This window comes from Spermophilus citellus (genome assembly GCF_964194105.1).
Source record: "Spermophilus citellus genome assembly, chromosome: 7".
NCBI classification, from domain to species: Eukaryota; Metazoa; Chordata; class Mammalia; order Rodentia; family Sciuridae; genus Spermophilus; species Spermophilus citellus.
The window spans coordinates 5,522,623-5,536,168 of NC_138188.1; positions in this window are offsets into that span (position 1 = coordinate 5,522,623).

Consider the following 13,546-nt stretch of genomic DNA (forward strand, 5'->3'; position numbering starts at 1 on the left):
GGAGAAAACAGAGTGAAACCTAAAAATTCAAACTGTTACTGGAAACGAACGCTTCAACATAGAAGAACGACATTTGGGGAACCAAGTCGCCTTAGTGTACTGATCATTACCTGAAAGTTTCATCCAGTTTGGGTGAAAAAATATTTGCTGAGATTTCTGGAGATTCGTAATTTTGGGAAGCCTGGCAACCCCTTTCCATGAAAGTGTTTCTCGCCAGTCACTGCTTAGGGCTACATCAAGAGGAAACAAAACATAGAGATAGAACATGAAACTACTTTATTGTGTCAAGTTTCAAGAAGCTAGCACAAACCGTGTTGGATTTAGAGTTCCAAATACTTCTATCAATATAGGAGAAAACAGAGTGAAACCTAAAAATTCAAACTGTTACTGGAAACAAACGCTTTAACATAGAAAAACGAAATTTGGGGAACCAAGTCGCCTAGTATACTGATCATTACCTGAAAGTATCATCCTGTTTGGGTGAAAAAATATTTGCTGAGATTTCTGGAGATTCGTATATTTGGGAAGCCTGGCAACCCCTTTCCATGAAAGTGTTTCTCGCCAGTCACTGTTAGGGCTACATCAAGAGGAAACAAAACATAGAGATAGAACGTGAAACTACTTTACTGTGTCAAGTATCAAGAAGCTAGCACAAACCGTGTTGGATTTAGAGTTCCAAATACATCTATCAATATAGGAGAAAACAGAGTGAAACCTAAAAATTCAAACTGTTACTGGAAACGAACGCTTCAACATAGTAGAACGACATTTGGGGAACCAAGTCGCCTTAGTGTACTGATCATTACCTGAAAGTATCATCCAGTTAGGGTGAAAAAATATGTGCTGAGATTTCTGGAGATTCGTAATTTTGGGAAGCCTGGCAACCCCTTTCCATGAAAGTGTTTCTCGCCAGTCACTGCTTAGGGCTACATCAAGAGGAAACAAAACATAGAGATAGAACGTGAAACTACTTTATTGTGTCAAGTTTCAAGAAGCTAGCACAAACCGGGTTGGATTTAGAGTTCCAAATACATCTATCAATATAGGAGAAAACAGAGTGAAACCTAAAAATTCAAACTGTTACTGGAAACGAACGCTTCAACATAGTAGAACGACATTTGGGGAACCAAGTCGCCTTAGTGTACTGATCATTACCTGAAAGTATCATCCAGTTTGGGTGAAAAAATATTTGCTGAGATTTCTGGAGATTCGTAATTTTGGGAATCCTGGCAACCCCTTTCCATGAAAGTGTTTCTCGCCCGTCACTGTTAGGGCTACATCAAGAGGAAACAAAACATAGAGATAGAACGTGAAACTACTATATTGTGTCAAGTTTCAAGAAGCTAGCACAAACCGTGTTGGATTTAGAGTTCCAAATACATCTATCAATATAGGAGAAAACAGAGTGAAACCTAAAAATTCAAACTGTTACTGGAAACGAACGCTTCAACATAGTAGAACGACATTTGGGGAACCAAGTCGCCTTAGTGAACTGATCATTACCTGAAAGTATCATCCAGTTAGGGTGAAAAAATATGTGCTGAGATTTCTGGAGATTCGTAATTTTGGGAAGCCTGGCAACCCCTTTCCATGAAAGTGTTTCTCGCCAGTCACTGCTTAGGGCTACATCAAGAGGAAACAAACATAGAGATAGAACGTGAAACTACTTTATTTTGTCAAGTTTCAAGAAGCTAGCACAAACCGGGTTGGATTTAGAGTTCCAAATACATCTATCAATATAGGAGAAAACAGAGTGAAACCTAAAAATTCAAACTGTTACTGGAAACGAACGCTTCAACATAGTAGAACGACATTTGGGGAACCAAGTCGCCTTAGTGTACTGATCATTACCTGAAAGTATCATCCAGTTTGGGTGAAAAAATATTTGCTGAGATTTCTGGAGATTCGTAATTTTGGGAAGCCTGGCAACCCCTTTCCATGAAAGTGTTTCTCGCCCGTCACTGTTAGGGCTACATCAAGAGGAAACAAAACATAGAGATAGAACGTGAAACTACTTTATTGTGTCAAGTTTCAAGAAGCTAGCACAAACCGTGTTGGATTTAGAGTTCCAAATACATCTATCAATATAGGAGAAAACAGAGTGAAACCTAAAAATTCAAACTGTTACTGGAAACGAACGCTTCAACATAGAAGAACGAAATTTGGGGAACCAAGTCGCCTTAGTGTACTGATCATTACCTGAAAGTATCATCCAGTTTGGGTGAAAAAATATTTGCTGAGATTTCTGGAGATTCGTAATTTTGGGAAGCCTGGCAACCCCTTTCCATGAAAGTGTTTCTCGCCAGTCACTGCTTAGGGCTACATCAATAGGAAACAAAACATAGTGATAGAACGTGAAACTACTTTATTGTGTCAAGTTTCAAGAAGCTAGCACAAACCGTGTTGGATTTAGAGTTCCAAATACATCTATCAATATAGGAGAAAACAGAGTGAAACCTAAAAATTCAAACTGTTACTGGAAACGAACGCTTCAACATAGAAGAACGACATTTGGGGAACCAAGTCGCCTTAGTGTACTGATCATTACCTGAAAGTATCATCCAGTTTGGGTGAAAAAATATTTGCTGAGATTTCTGGAGATTCGTAATTTTGTGAAGCCCGGCAACCCCTTTCCATGAAAGTGTTTCTCGTCAGTCACTGCTTAGGGCTACATCAAGAGGAAACAAAACATAGAGATAGAACGTGAAACTACTTTATTGTGTCAAGTTTCAAGAAGCTAGCACAAACCGTGTTGGATTTAGAGTTCCAAATACTTCTATCAATATAGGAGAAAACAGAGTGAAACCTAAAAATTCAAACTGTTACTGGAAACGAACGCTTTAACATAGAAAAACGAAATTTGGGGAACCAAGTCGCCTAGTATACTGATCATTACCTGAAAGTATCATCCTGTTTGGGTGAAAAAATATTTGCTGAGATTTCTGGAGATTCGTATATTTGGGAATCCTGGCAACCCCTTTCCATGAAAGTGTTTCTCGCCAGTCACTGTTAGGGCTACATCAAGAGGAAACAAAACATAGAGATAGAACGTGAAACTACTTTATTGTGTCAAGTATCAAGAAGCTAGCACAAACCGTGTTGGATTTAGAGTTCCAAATACATCTATCAATATAGGAGAAAACAGAGTGAAACCTAAAAATTCAAACTGTTACTGGAAACGAACGCTTCAACATAGTAGAACGACATTTGGGGAACCAAGTCGCCTTAGTGTACTAATCATTACCTGAAAGTATCATCCAGTTAGGGTGAAAAAATATGTGTTGAGATTTCTGGAGATTCGTAATTTTGGGAAGCCTGGCAACCCCTTTAAATGAAAGTGTTTCTCACCAGTCACTGCTTAGGGCTACATCAAGAGGAAACAAAACATAGAGATAGAACGTGAAACTACTTTATTGTGTCAAGTTTCAAGAAGCTAGCACAAACCGGGTTGGATTTAGAGTTCCAAATACATCTATCAATATAGGAGAAAACAGAGTGAAACCTAAAAATTCAAACTGTTACTGGAAACGAACGCTTCAACATAGTAGAACGACATTTGGGGAACCAAGTCGCCTTAGTGTACTGATCATTACCTGAAAGTATCATCCAGTTTGGGTGAAAAAATATTTGCTGAGATTTCTGGAGATTCGTAATTTTGGGAAGCCTGGCAACCCCTTTCCATGAAAGTGTTTCTCGCCAGTCACTGCTTAGGGCTACATCAAGAGGAAACAAAACATAGAGATAGAACGTGAAACTACTTTATTGTGTCAAGTTTCAAGAAGCTAGCACAAACCGTGTTGGATTTAGAGTTCCAAATACTTCTATCAATATAGGAGAAAACAGAGTGAAACCTAAAAATTCAAACTGTTACTGGAAACGAACGCTTTAACATAGAAAAACGAAATTTGGGGAACCAAGTCGCCTAGTATACTGATCATTACCTGAAAGTATCATCCTGTTTGGGTGAAAAAATATTTGCTGAGATTTCTGGAGATTCGTATATTTGGGAAGCCTGGCAACCCCTTTCCATGAAAGTGTTTCTCGCCAGTCACTGTTAGGGCTACATCAAGAGGAAACAAAACATAGAGATAGAACGTGAAACTACTTTATTGTGTCAAGTATCAAGAAGCTAGCACAAACCGTGTTGGATTTAGAGTTCCAAATACATCTATCAATATAGGAGAAAACAGAGTGAAACCTAAAAATTCAAACTGTTACTGGAAACGAACGCTTCAACATAGTAGAACGACATTTGGGGAACCAAGTCGCCTTAGTGTACTGATCATTACCTGAAAGTATCATCCAGTTAGGGTGAAAAAATATGTGCTGAGATTTCTGGAGATTCGTAATTTTGGGAAGCCTGGCAACCCCTTTCCATGAAAGTGTTTCTCGCCAGTCACTGCTTAGGGCTACATCAAGAGGAAACAAAACATAGAGATAGAACGTGAAACTACTTTATTGTGTCAAGTTTCAAGAAGCTAGCACAAACCGGGTTGGATTTAGAGTTCCAAATACATCTATCAATATAGGAGAAAACAGAGTGAAACCTAAAAATTCAAACTGTTACTGGAAACGAACGCTTCAACATAGTAGAACGACATTTGGGGAACCAAGTCGCCTTAGTGTACTGATCATTACCTGAAAGTATCATCCAGTTTGGGTGAAAAAATATTTGCTGAGATTTCTGGAGATTCGTAATTTTGGGAAGCCTGGCAACCCCTTTCCATGAAAGTGTTTCTCGCCAGTCACTGCTTAGGGCTACATCAAGAGGAAACAAAACATAGAGATAGAACGTGAAACTACTTTATTGTGTCAAGTTTCAAGAAGCTAGCACAAACCGTGTTGGATTCAGAGTTCCAAATACATCTATCAATACAGGAGAAAACAGAGTGAAACCTAAAAATTCAAACTGTTACTGGAAACGAACGCTTCAACATAGAAGAATGACATTTGGGGAACCAAATCGCCTTAGTGTACTGATCATTACCTGCAAGTATCATCCAGTTTGGGTGAAAAAATATTTGCTGAGATTTCTGGAGATTCGTAATTTTGGGAAGCCTGGCAACCCCTTTCCATGAAAGTGTTTCTCGCCAGTCACTGCTTAGGGCTACATCAAGAGGAAACAAACATAGAGATAGAACGTGAAACTACTTTATTTTGTCAAGTTTCAAGAAGCTAGCACAAACCGGGTTGGATTTAGAGTTCCAAATACATCTATCAATATAGGAGAAAACAGAGTGAAACCTAAAAATTCAAACTGTTACTGGAAACGAACGCTTCAACATAGTAGAACGACATTTGGGGAACCAAGTCGCCTTAGTGTACTGATCATTACCTGAAAGTATCATCCAGTTTGGGTGAAAAAATATTTGCTGAGATTTCTGGAGATTCGTAATTTTGGGAAGCCTGGCAACCCCTTTCCATGAAAGTGTTTCTCGCCCGTCACTGTTAGGGCTACATCAAGAGGAAACAAAACATAGAGATAGAACGTGAAACTACTTTATTGTGTCAAGTTTCAAGAAGCTAGCACAAACCGTGTTGGATTTAGAGTTCCAAATACATCTATCAATATAGGAGAAAACAGAGTGAAACCTAAAAATTCAAACTGTTACTGGAAACGAACGCTTCAACATAGAAGAACGAAATTTGGGGAACCAAGTCGCCTTAGTGTACTGATCATTACCTGAAAGTATCATCCAGTTTGGGTGAAAAAATATTTGCTGAGATTTCTGGAGATTCGTAATTTTGGGAAGCCTGGCAACCCCTTTCCATGAAAGTGTTTCTCGCCAGTCACTGCTTAGGGCTACATCAATAGGAAACAAAACATAGTGATAGAACGTGAAACTACTTTATTGTGTCAAGTTTCAAGAAGCTAGCACAAACCGTGTTGGATTTAGAGTTCCAAATACATCTATCAATATAGGAGAAAACAGAGTGAAACCTAAAAATTCAAACTGTTACTGGAAACGAACGCTTCAACATAGAAGAACGACATTTGGGGAACCAAGTCGCCTTAGTGTACTGATCATTACCTGAAAGTATCATCCAGTTTGGGTGAAAAAATATTTGCTGAGATTTCTGGAGATTCGTAATTTTGTGAAGCCCGGCAACCCCTTTCCATGAAAGTGTTTCTCGTCAGTCACTGCTTAGGGCTACATCAAGAGGAAACAAAACATAGAGATAGAACGTGAAACTACTTTATTGTGTCAAGTTTCAAGAAGCTAGCACAAACCGTGTTGGATTTAGAGTTCCAAATACTTCTATCAATATAGGAGAAAACAGAGTGAAACCTAAAAATTCAAACTGTTACTGGAAACGAACGCTTTAACATAGAAAAACGAAATTTGGGGAACCAAGTCGCCTAGTATACTGATCATTACCTGAAAGTATCATCCTGTTTGGGTGAAAAAATATTTGCTGAGATTTCTGGAGATTCGTATATTTGGGAATCCTGGCAACCCCTTTCCATGAAAGTGTTTCTCGCCAGTCACTGTTAGGGCTACATCAAGAGGAAACAAAACATAGAGATAGAACGTGAAACTACTTTATTGTGTCAAGTATCAAGAAGCTAGCACAAACCGTGTTGGATTTAGAGTTCCAAATACATCTATCAATATAGGAGAAAACAGAGTGAAACCTAAAAATTCAAACTGTTACTGGAAACGAACGCTTCAACATAGTAGAACGACATTTGGGGAACCAAGTCGCCTTAGTGTACTAATCATTACCTGAAAGTATCATCCAGTTAGGGTGAAAAAATATGTGTTGAGATTTCTGGAGATTCGTAATTTTGGGAAGCCTGGCAACCCCTTTAAATGAAAGTGTTTCTCACCAGTCACTGCTTAGGGCTACATCAAGAGGAAACAAAACATAGAGATAGAACGTGAAACTACTTTATTGTGTCAAGTTTCAAGAAGCTAGCACAAACCGGGTTGGATTTAGAGTTCCAAATACATCTATCAATATAGGAGAAAACAGAGTGAAACCTAAAAATTCAAACTGTTACTGGAAACGAACGCTTCAACATAGTAGAACGACATTTGGGGAACCAAGTCGCCTTAGTGTACTGATCATTACCTGAAAGTATCATCCAGTTTGGGTGAAAAAATATTTGCTGAGATTTCTGGAGATTCGTAATTTTGGGAAGCCTGGCAACCCCTTTCCATGAAAGTGTTTCTCGCCAGTCACTGCTTAGGGCTACATCAAGAGGAAACAAAACATAGAGATAGAACGTGAAACTACTTTATTGTGTCAAGTTTCAAGAAGCTAGCACAAACCGTGTTGGATTTAGAGTTCCAAATACTTCTATCAATATAGGAGAAAACAGAGTGAAACCTAAAAATTCAAACTGTTACTGGAAACGAACGCTTTAACATAGAAAAACGAAATTTGGGGAACCAAGTCGCCTAGTATACTGATCATTACCTGAAAGTATCATCCTGTTTGGGTGAAAAAATATTTGCTGAGATTTCTGGAGATTCGTATATTTGGGAAGCCTGGCAACCCCTTTCCATGAAAGTGTTTCTCGCCAGTCACTGTTAGGGCTACATCAAGAGGAAACAAAACATAGAGATAGAACGTGAAACTACTTTATTGTGTCAAGTATCAAGAAGCTAGCACAAACCGTGTTGGATTTAGAGTTCCAAATACATCTATCAATATAGGAGAAAACAGAGTGAAACCTAAAAATTCAAACTGTTACTGGAAACGAACGCTTCAACATAGTAGAACGACATTTGGGGAACCAAGTCGCCTTAGTGTACTGATCATTACCTGAAAGTATCATCCAGTTAGGGTGAAAAAATATGTGCTGAGATTTCTGGAGATTCGTAATTTTGGGAAGCCTGGCAACCCCTTTCCATGAAAGTGTTTCTCGCCAGTCACTGCTTAGGGCTACATCAAGAGGAAACAAAACATAGAGATAGAACGTGAAACTACTTTATTGTGTCAAGTTTCAAGAAGCTAGCACAAACCGGGTTGGATTTAGAGTTCCAAATACATCTATCAATATAGGAGAAAACAGAGTGAAACCTAAAAATTCAAACTGTTACTGGAAACGAACGCTTCAACATAGTAGAACGACATTTGGGGAACCAAGTCGCCTTAGTGTACTGATCATTACCTGAAAGTATCATCCAGTTTGGGTGAAAAAATATTTGCTGAGATTTCTGGAGATTCGTAATTTTGGGAAGCCTGGCAACCCCTTTCCATGAAAGTGTTTCTCGCCAGTCACTGCTTAGGGCTACATCAAGAGGAAACAAAACATAGAGATAGAACGTGAAACTACTTTATTGTGTCAAGTTTCAAGAAGCTAGCACAAACCGTGTTGGATTCAGAGTTCCAAATACATCTATCAATACAGGAGAAAACAGAGTGAAACCTAAAAATTCAAACTGTTACTGGAAACGAACGCTTCAACATAGAAGAATGACATTTGGGGAACCAAATCGCCTTAGTGTACTGATCATTACCTGCAAGTATCATCCAGTTTGGGTGAAAAAATATTTGCTGAGATTTCTGGAGATTCGTAATTTTGGGAAGCCTGGCAACCCCTTTCCATGAAAGTGTTTCTCGCCAGTCACTGCTTAGGGCTACATCAAGAGGAAACAAAACATAGAGATAGAACGTGAAACTACTTTATTGTGTCAAGTTTCAAGAAGCTAGCACAAACCGTGTTGGATTTAGAGTTCCAAATACATCTATCAATATAGGAGAAAACAGAGTGAAACCTAAAAATTCAAACTGTTACTGGAAACGAACGCTTCAACATAGAAGAACGAAATTTGGGGAACCATGTCGCCTTAGTGTACTGATCATTACCTGAAAGTATCATCCAGTTTGGGTGAAAAAATATTTGCTGAGATTTCTGGAGATTCGTAATTTTGGGAAGCCCGGCAACCCCTTTCCATGAAAGTGTTTCTCGCCAGTCACTGCTTAGGGCTACATCAATAGGAAACAAAACATAGAGATAGAACGTGAAACTACTTTATTGTGTCAAGTTTCAAGAAGCTAGCACAAACCGGGTTGGATTTAGAGTTCCAAATACATCTATCAATATAGGAGAAAACAGAGTGAAACCTAAAAATTCAAACTGTTACTGGAAACGAACGCTTCAACATAGAAGAACGACATTTGGGGAACCAAGTCGCCTTAGTGTACTGATCATTACCTGAAAGTATCATCCAGTTTGGGTGAAAAAATATTTGCTGAGATTTCTGGAGATTCGTAATTTTGGGAAGCCTGGCAACCCCTTTCAATGAAAGTGTTTCTCGCCCGTCACTGTTAGGGCTACATCAAGAGGAAACAAAACATAGAGATAGAACGTGAAACTACTTTATTGTGTCAAGATTCAAGAAGCTAGCACAAACCGTGTTGGATTTAGAGTTCCAAATACATCTATCAATATAGGAGAAAACAGAGTGAAACCTAAAAATTCAAACTGTTACTGGAAACGAACGCTTCAACATAGTAGAACGACATTTGGGGAACCAAGTCGCCTTAGTGTACTGATCATTACCTGAAAGTATCATCCAGTTAGGGTGAAAAAATATGTGCTGAGATTTCTGGAGATTCGTAATTTTGGGAAGCCTGGCAACCCCTTTAAATGAAAGTGTTTCTCACCAGTCACTGCTTAGGGCTACATCAAGAGGAAACAAAACATAGAGATAGAACGTGAAACTACTTTATTGTGTCAAGTTTCAAGAAGCTAGCACAAACCGGGTTGGATTTAGAGTTCCAAATACATCTATCAATATAGGAGAAAACAGAGTGAAACCTAAAAATTCAAACTGTTACTGGAAACGAACGCTTTAACATGGAAAAACGAAATTTGGGGAACCAAGTCGCCTAGTATACTGATCATTACCTGAAAGTATCATCCTGTTTGGGTGAAAAAATATTTGCTGAGATTTCTGGAGATTCGTATATTTGGGAAGCCTGGCAACCCCTTTCCATGAAAGTGTTTCTCGCCAGTCACTGTTAGGGCTACATCAAGAGGAAACAAAACATAGAGATAGAACGTGAAACTACTTTACTGTGTCAAGTATCAAGAAGCTAGCACAAACCGTGTTGGATTTAGAGTTCCAAATACATCTATCAATATAGGAGAAAACAGAGTGAAACCTAAAAATTCAAACTGTTACTGGAAACGAACGCTTCAACATAGTAGAACGACATTTGGGGAACCAAGTCGCCTTAGTGTACTGATCATTACCGGAAAGTATCATCCAGTTAGGGTGAAAAAATATGTGCTGAGATTTCTGGAGATTCGTAATTTTGGGAAGCCTGGCAACCCCTTTCCATGAAAGTGTTTCTCGCCAGTCACTGCTTAGGGCTACATCAAGAGGAAACAAAACATAGAGATAGAACGTGAAACTACTTTATTGTGTCAAGTTTCAAGAAGCTAGCACAAACCGTGTTGGATTCAGAGTTCCAAATACATCTATCAATACAGGAGAAAACAGAGTGAAACCTAAAAATTCAAACTGTTACTGGAAACGAACGCTTCAACATAGAAGAATGACATTTGGGGAACCAAATCGCCTTAGTGTACTGATCATTACCTGCAAGTATCATCCAGTTTGGGTGAAAAAATATTTGCTGAGATTTCTGGAGATTCGTAATTTTGGGAAGCCTGGCAACCCCTTTCCATGAAAGTGTTTCTCGCCAGTCACTGCTTAGGGCTACATCAAGAGGAAACAAAACATAGAGATAGAACGTGAAACTACTTTATTGTGTCAAGTTTCAAGAAGCTAGCACAAACCGTGTTGGATTTAGAGTTCCAAATACATCTATCAATATAGGAGAAAACAGAGTGAAACCTAAAAATTCAAACTGTTACTGGAAACGAACGCTTCAACATAGAAGAACGAAATTTGGGGAACCATGTCGCCTTAGTGTACTGATCATTACCTGAAAGTATCATCCAGTTTGGGTGAAAAAATATTTGCTGAGATTTCTGGAGATTCGTAATTTTGGGAAGCCCGGCAACCCCTTTCCATGAAAGTGTTTCTCGCCAGTCACTGCTTAGGGCTACATCAATAGGAAACAAAACATAGAGATAGAACGTGAAACTACTTTATTGTGTCAAGTTTCAAGAAGCTAGCACAAACCGGGTTGGATTTAGAGTTCCAAATACATCTATCAATATAGGAGAAAACAGAGTGAAACCTAAAAATTCAAACTGTTACTGGAAACGAACGCTTCAACATAGAAGAACGACATTTGGGGAACCAAGTCGCCTTAGTGTACTGATCATTACCTGAAAGTATCATCCAGTTTGGGTGAAAAAATATTTGCTGAGATTTCTGGAGATTCGTAATTTTGGGAAGCCTGGCAACCCCTTTCAATGAAAGTGTTTCTCGCCCGTCACTGTTAGGGCTACATCAAGAGGAAACAAAACATAGAGATAGAACGTGAAACTACTTTATTGTGTCAAGATTCAAGAAGCTAGCACAAACCGTGTTGGATTTAGAGTTCCAAATACATCTATCAATATAGGAGAAAACAGAGTGAAACCTAAAAATTCAAACTGTTACTGGAAACGAACGCTTCAACATAGTAGAACGACATTTGGGGAACCAAGTCGCCTTAGTGTACTGATCATTACCTGAAAGTATCATCCAGTTAGGGTGAAAAAATATGTGCTGAGATTTCTGGAGATTCGTAATTTTGGGAAGCCTGGCAACCCCTTTAAATGAAAGTGTTTCTCACCAGTCACTGCTTAGGGCTACATCAAGAGGAAACAAAACATAGAGATAGAACGTGAAACTACTTTATTGTGTCAAGTTTCAAGAAGCTAGCACAAACCGGGTTGGATTTAGAGTTCCAAATACATCTATCAATATAGGAGAAAACAGAGTGAAACCTAAAAATTCAAACTGTTACTGGAAACGAACGCTTTAACATGGAAAAACGAAATTTGGGGAACCAAGTCGCCTAGTATACTGATCATTACCTGAAAGTATCATCCTGTTTGGGTGAAAAAATATTTGCTGAGATTTCTGGAGATTCGTATATTTGGGAAGCCTGGCAACCCCTTTCCATGAAAGTGTTTCTCGCCAGTCACTGTTAGGGCTACATCAAGAGGAAACAAAACATAGAGATAGAACGTGAAACTACTTTACTGTGTCAAGTATCAAGAAGCTAGCACAAACCGTGTTGGATTTAGAGTTCCAAATACATCTATCAATATAGGAGAAAACAGAGTGAAACCTAAAAATTCAAACTGTTACTGGAAACGAACGCTTCAACATAGTAGAACGACATTTGGGGAACCAAGTCGCCTTAGTGTACTGATCATTACCTGAAAGTATCATCGAGTTAGGGTGAAAAAATATGTGCTGAGATTTCTGGAGATTCGTAATTTTGGGAAGCCTGGCAACCCCTTTCCATGAAAGTGTTTCTCGCCAGTCACTGCTTAGGGCTACATCAAGAGGAAACAAAACATAGAGATAGAACGTGAAACTACTTTATTGTGTCAAGTTTCAAGAAGCTAGCACAAACCGTGTTGGATTCAGAGTTCCAAATACATCTATCAATACAGGAGAAAACAGAGTGAAACCTAAAAATTCAAACTGTTACTGGAAACGAACGCTTCAACATAGAAGAATGACATTTGGGGAACCAAATCGCCTTAGTGTACTGATCATTACCTGCAAGTATCATCCAGTTTGGGTGAAAAAATATTTGCTGAGATTTCTGGAGATTCGTAATTTTGGGAAGCCTGGCAACCCCTTTCCATGAAAGTGTTTCTCGCCAGTCACTGCTTAGGGCTACATCAAGAGGAAACAAAACATAGAGATAGAACGTGAAACTACTTTATTGTGTCAAGTTTCAAGAAGCTAGCACAAACCGTGTTGGATTTAGAGTTCCAAATACATCTATCAATATAGGAGAAAACAGAGTGAAACCTAAAAATTCAAACTGTTACTGGAAACGAACGCTTCAACATAGAAGAACGAAATTTGGGGAACCATGTCGCCTTAGTGTACTGATCATTACCTGAAAGTATCATCCAGTTTGGGTGAAAAAATATTTGCTGAGATTTCTGGAGATTCGTAATTTTGGGAAGCCCGGCAACCCCTTTCCATGAAAGTGTTTCTCGCCAGTCACTGCTTAGGGCTACATCAATAGGAAACAAAACATAGAGATACAACGTGAAACTACTTTATTGTGTCAAGTTTCAAGAAGCTAGCACAAACCGGGTTGGATTTAGAGTTCCAAATACATCTATCAATATAGGAGAAAACAGAGTGAAACCTAAAAATTCAAACTGTTACTGGAAACGAACGCTTCAACATAGAAGAACGACATTTGGGGAACCAAGTCGCCTTAGTGTACTGATCATTACCTGAAAGTATCATCCAGTTTGGGTGAAAAAATATTTGCTGAGATTTCTGGAGATTCGTAATTTTGGGAAGCCTGGCAACCCCTTTCAATGAAAGTGTTTCTCGCCCGTCACTGTTAGGGCTACATCAAGAGGAAACAAAACATAGAGATAGAACGTGAAACTACTTTATTGTGTCAAGATTCAAGAAGCTAGCAC